Source organism: Protomyctophum bolini, assembly GCF_963924005.1.
Source record: "Protomyctophum bolini genome assembly, chromosome: 22".
In the NCBI taxonomy this organism is placed as follows: domain Eukaryota; kingdom Metazoa; phylum Chordata; class Actinopteri; order Myctophiformes; family Myctophidae; genus Protomyctophum; species Protomyctophum bolini.
In genome coordinates this window covers 24128299-24134921 of record NC_137883.1, presented here as the reverse complement: position 1 = coordinate 24134921, position 6623 = coordinate 24128299, and positions in this window count along the sequence as shown.

Genomic DNA, 6623 nt, shown 5'->3' with positions numbered 1-6623 from the left:
CTCGGGAGCGGACGCCGTCGATGCTTGCTCAGAAAGCGGTCGTCTCTGCTCCGCTGCTGCCCCGGGTTCCTGGGAGAGATGGAGAAAAGAGTAGGAAGGGGGAGAATGAGGAGATGGAGGTGGTAGGGGTGGGTGGGGGGATTGTTCAAGACCACGTAGGTAGGCAGTAAGATCAAGTAAGTGACGGCTCCCAGGTGTATTTATAGGTGTGATTGTGACAGGGATTGGTCGAATGATAATGGAAGGCAGGTGATGTTGATAAGGAGTGAGCAGGGAGTGGCCGTGATAAGCAGAAGGAGGTCTTGAAACTGTGTACACTTTATTTCCAAAAATAGCAGCACAAGCTCTCCCAGCGACATGCTTGTAAAGCTTGTTGTTCAGCTGTTTCAGAAAAAAATTGAACACAACTTGAAGTGGTTTAGGTTGATAATTTGACACGGCCTGCACGCACAAGCATGCACAAGAAATCTTCCGCAAAGTGGTTTCTCACTTTGCGATATTCTCTGGACACACACACTCGCTTGCACGTGCCCGTGCACACACGCCTGTGGATTAATGAAACATGCAAGAGGAGCCTTTAGAACTGCCAGCAACTAGCAGAAAATAGACAGAACAGAAGGAAGGATATTCTCAAGCTTTGCTGGAGTCATGCTTTGAACAGTACGAGTGCCTGTGGACTTGTGGACAGTCGAGATCTCCCCCGTCTCCAGCAGCAGAACACAGTATGGCCGGAAGGATTATATACTCTCACATTGCACTCCCAGGAAAACACTTCTTTTATGTCAAAAAGTGTGTGTATTCAGCCATGCCGTAAGGTGCTGGAACTCGGGGTTGTTTTGAGTCAGAAGACCTCTAGCCCATTGTAGACCGGCGGCCCGATTCTAAAAGAAATGTTGTCTTCTAAATTCTAACAGTTTTCTGAAAAACTTTATGTCAGTGGTGCTCAACAATTTTCATGTCAAGGAGAATTATCTGTATTTGGCTGCGGACCCCCATCTGAAGATATGTAGTTCCAGGGACTCCCCCAGAAGCAACGATTTGAGGTTGCTCTGAAAGAATATATATTAAAAGATTTACGCCATATTTTCACGATTATTCGAAAATAGCTAAAGTATAACATTATGCTTAAAACACCAAAAGGGGGTTCCCGTCCTGAATGGGCTAGTCTAGCTTGTCCGTGTCCATATCTGGATGAAATAGCAGCACGTCAGGTTCATTTCAGGTTATATCTCTGCTAGGCCTCAGAAGGATTGCTCTCACAGCGTGAACATGCTGAGTGATGACTTTAAGTGCCGGCACAAAGTTCACAGTCAGTGCTGTTTTCATGGTACGGACGAAAATGAAGGGCTTGAGCCGACCGCGCCGCTTTGAGAAATTCTCATTAGTCCTCTCACAGGCCGGGATTTAATTATCCGTGGGTCGAACTCACCCGTACTTCCTCCTTCTCAGAAATTTATTTTTAGTCCTGGAGGACAAAAACACTAAAGCTTTATGCCTCAATCTCCTAAAGAGAGAAACAAAAAGGAAAGAAAAGTGTATAATACATGCATATTATGCTGTATACTGTGTCTGTACACTAGCATACAGCATATTCTAAGTTTTGGTTTCAATATGTCTTCAGTTTATTGCCCAGCTCTAGTAGCTTGTTAACACCCAGTGGACTCTATTAACTTACTGAGTTGATCAAATGCTATTTTCTCAATATCTTGATGAAGTATGATAGACAAATTATAGCCCAGCATTAATCCTTGTTAGGCTGGGATCGTGCATGGCTACCTCAGCCCTCACCAATGGCTCCAATGATGAATACCGTATATCACTGGTTTTCAACCAGTGGTCCGGGGACCACCAGTGGTCCTTGAGGGTGTTCCAGGTGGTCTCCAGCTAAAGGATGGAGAGTTGGTAACCAAATAGACCCTTATGATCTTGTGTGAAATGAAACCATAATGGTAAAATGGTAAATGGTGCATTTAGTAAATGGTAAAATGGTAAATGGTGCATTTATATAGTGCCTTGATCCAACTTTATAGTGTTACATTCACCAATTCACTCACACGCACGCACCCACGCACACAGTTGGGTTTTTCAATAGTCTATATATTTCTTTTTGTATTTATGTATCGCGACACTGCACGATCGGCTATTGTCACGAAATATAAAATAGGGTATTATGAAGAAAACATAAAAAGAATATACTGTATATATGGAGATACAACCGACTGCATAGAAGATGTATCATGATACATACAGTGTATCAGATGCATGTGTGCGTACGTGTATAGAAAGGGAATATGCAATTTAACTAGCTTCATGTAATATTAATCTTCAGACAAAACATTGACCCAGATGTATAGCGGTGGAATCTTGTGCATAAAATAGATCAAATGAATCCCACACCAGAGAAAGAGTGGTACAGTGAAGGGAAAGGGAAGAAAACAAGCGTTGATGATTAAGCGGTAACAAAGACATGAGGACAAGGAGGGGAGAAAGGACAACAACAGGGGGATGGATAATGTTGAAAACCTCTTATCTCCATAGTTTAACCCATTCTGACCCGAGATCAGATTAAAAAAATGTCTTCTACACGCTGACAGTTTTCTGAAAAAGCTATGTTTCTATGTCAGTCGTTCTTCGATTTTTCAAAAATAGCAGACCTACAAGCTCGTAGCTTGTAGGTCTGAGCTTGAGCTTGTAGATCTGCTATTTTTCAATAGCTAAAGCATAACATAATGCTAACACCAAAAGGGGTTCCCGCACAAAATGGGTTGACATCCTGCATGCTGGGAAAGTAACTGTTTTTTGGACCTACGAGTTTTCTGCCCGACGGAGACGGAAAAGGAGAAGAACAAACGGAAACAGCAGAGGGAGCTTTATAGCCCCTCGGAGAGCGCTATACGACTAGCTGCTTTATGTCTTAACCCATTCTGACCTGAGATCAGATTCTAAAAATGTCTTCTACACCCTGAGTTTTCCATTCTGACCTGAGATCAGATTCTAAAAATGTCTTCTACATTAAAAAAATGTCTGTTTGAAAATGACAGTTTTCTGAAAAAGCTGTTTCTATGTCAGTCGTTCTTCGGTTTTTCAAAAATAGCAGACCTACAAGCTCGTAGCGCGCCACTCGGTGGCACGCTATGAGCTAGCAGATCTGCTATTTATAAATAGCTAAAGCATAACACAATGCTAACACCAAAAGGGGTTCCCGCCCAAAATGCCTTAATGTTGATCACCCTGCCTCTGGTGGGACCTCATTAGCTCCACACTCACACTACAGTGTTACATGACAGCCATCTATTGCCTTTGTTATACATGCAGGCTCAATGCTTGCAACAAAGGAGAGAGAGCCCACACTGGTTTAAAGTAGAAAGAATATTTGTATTAAAAATAAGCGTCAAGTACTGAAAAGTCATGATAGCAGTGTCAGTAATCAGTAGTGTAGTGAGTGTTGGTTTTTCTTTATTTCTGTGTACAACACAAACAAACAAACGCAGCCATGTGGCTGGTGGCAGAGTGAACTCCGCCAGGAAGTTTGTCTCTTAAAGTTTGTCATATTGTCTCTATGGCGTTTGTGTTGGCACACTGTAGAATGAACTAGCTGGGGAGTGCATTTCACACACAATATGGACTTTAGAATGTAATAATTACAACGCACGCATGTCTATTTTTAAAGTTGAAGGGTTTAATATATAAAGCTCGGATCCTCACGGGTAATTTCGGGTAACTGCATTTCAGACGATCCGAACAAGACCACGGCAATTTGGAATGGATCCGACCCTGCCCAAGGGACAAGTCAATATTTTGGGCCCGAACCGGCTCGGTTCTCGGTTCAGCTCTCGGGTGTTCGGTTCCGGATGGACCCCTGCTACCCTCTAGTTGGGGCAGACCATTGTCTGACCACGTACTTCCACGTTTGCTGCTTCGCATCGAGGACAGCTTCGTGCTGTGGTGAAATCACCGCGAGCCTCCGGTGTCCTCTGTGAGGTACTGTATGTTTATGCTGAAGCAGCTAGCATGGAAGCTAACGTCGGTCATATGGATTATGGAACCTTTCCCCTGTGTTGTGTGTGTGCAGCAGCAGCATTACATGAAGAGCGTGATGCGTTACAGCGTTACTGCTCGTTTTCATAGTAAGTGCGACCTAGCAGTTGTTTGTAGAGGGATAGAATCACTGTCTGTCTGCCTGCCTGCCTGCCTATATCTATCCAGATATAAGGATACCTTATACATAGTAGGCCTATATTACAATAATAACCATAATATACAGCAACGTATTTCTTGCAGCAGTATTAAGAAAAGAGAGGAGGAACAGTTTGTTCCTTTGATTTGTCTCCAGCTGAAGCCGTTACGTACAGTAATCATGATGACGTATATTATAGGCTCTATTATGCCAGACAGATTCACCCTAATCTGTTTGTCTTTCTAGGGCCCAAAGGATGATTATATTTCCCCTTTTTTCTTTTTTCGGCAACAGAGCCACCACCTTGTGGGCTATTCTCCCTTAGAGTATTCTTTATTGTTTTCCTTTTTTAGCCAGCAACATGATAGCCAGGGCTATCTTTACCCAGTGCACTCAGTGCGTATTGATCTGCAGGGTTAGCGGGGGCAGATTGCATGACAAAGTGGTAATCTTGGATTTGCCGGATCAATATAGCGCACTACTGGAGGATTCTGGGTGGGAAATTGTTTATGTAAGTGTCTCCCCTATAGCTATATCTGGCTTATTTTCCAGTCATTAGAATACATAATGGGATTATAATAAAGCCCCACACCAGGGAATTGATTATAGAAGTGTCATGTTGTCATAATTTCCTTGATATAGTTGGAAAATGATCAATATTGAGCAAGGATTTGTACAAAAGTACCGCTTTGCACGCGCCTCTTGCACGCACATTTTCACGCAGAAAAGTGGCGTTTACTTTCCCTCTCCACACACGCATGCGCAAACTGACACAGGCAATTAACCAGCATAAGGCGACGATACTGTGATACAGCATATTTATTATAGGCCTAGTAACAGAAATCTGTTTTGAATTTTGCTTAAAATTATTATTATTTTCCCCTCCTGTGGAGAGGGGGGGGGGGGGCTGTGCCTGGCGGGAGGGGATGCTCCAGCCCCCGCCCCAGCACCCCAACTTCCCTCAGCCAGGTGTGCCATGAGATTCCGAGTTGCCCTTTAGTGTGCCTTGGGGACAGAAGAAAGTTTGAAAACCCCTGGGTTAGTTAGTGCATGAGCAGTGCAGTGTGGAGGAAGCAGGGCCACCTGGGGCTAATCTGTGATTATTCTTCATTTGCATGTAACAAGGAGATTTGCATTTAGATTTCTATGAAATATTATGTGTGTAATTTTGACTGTGTTGGGTTATGAGAGTCTCTGTGTGTGTGTGATCACTGATCAGCCTCAGGGCACGTATGTAAATAACATATTTAGTAATCGCTATTTTTTTAAAATTCCTGGCGGTGTATGCTAATGTATTTTGTGTTAATTATTCAGCATGCATGATTGATAAGATAACATGAAATAAATAAGATGTGGAACGCCCTACCAACAGTCATTAAGACATGCAAATCCCAGGTCTTAAAGCCAAAAACAATCCCAAGACTGAAAATGTTTTTTTTTGCAAATCTGCACTGATCTCATTAAATGACTCCTATGAGATCCTCAGGACTGAAATCAGTCCCCAGGACTGAGAACTTTAAGCCCTTCAATCCCTTGACTCCTTCAAAACCGCTCTCAAAGGGCACCTACGGACGGCCGCAATTCGAAACTGGCCCCCGTAAAACCTGAATCCCCAACCCACCCCTTTTCCCCCTCACTGTATGTATGTATGTTTCTTTCCTTTTTTACCTCTATGATGATTTTTTGTTTTGCTATATATATATTTGTACGTCTAATTGTTATGATGAATTGAACATGGTGGGCCCTATTGTAAACAAGTGTAATGCTTTATGGTGTCTTTATGGTGACAGTTAACACTTTTGTCTTGAGTTGTGCTTGAAATGTACTGTAATTGTAATCAATCAATCAAGATAAGATAAAATAAGATTTCTGTGGAGTTTGCATGTTCTCCCTGTGTCCTCCAGGGTAGGTACTCTCACAAAAAACATGCAGTAATCCTGGTCTCTAAACTACCTCCCCCTGACAGATTCCGAAACGGGTCTCATGGTCGCGGGCAACGTATACATTTTTAGAATCTTCTCAGGTGAAAATGGGTTAAATTAGTAACGCAAGGATGGAGCACATCCGAGGGGGGGGGGGGGGGGTGCAATGAGAGGCATACAGAAAGTCACTAGCAGAGAGACAGAGAGAGAGAGAGAGAATAAGAAGCCTTGGATATATATATATTTGTTTCAGCTGCACATGATTGATCCATGCTAATAGCCAGCTGTCTGTGTGCAATCAGGCATAGTAAAGCACGTCTCTATGCCATCTCTCCCTCTGCTCGCCCACATGAGAGACCCTGGATCAATACAATGAGTGTGATCATCACCCCATGCATTACATGGACACCAGGGTTCAATTTGGGAGGTGTCCATGCTTCTGCTTTTGATATCCTTTGGTGATACATTTGTATATAATGGTGCATTTATATAGTGCCTTTATCCAAGGCGCTTTACATAGATTG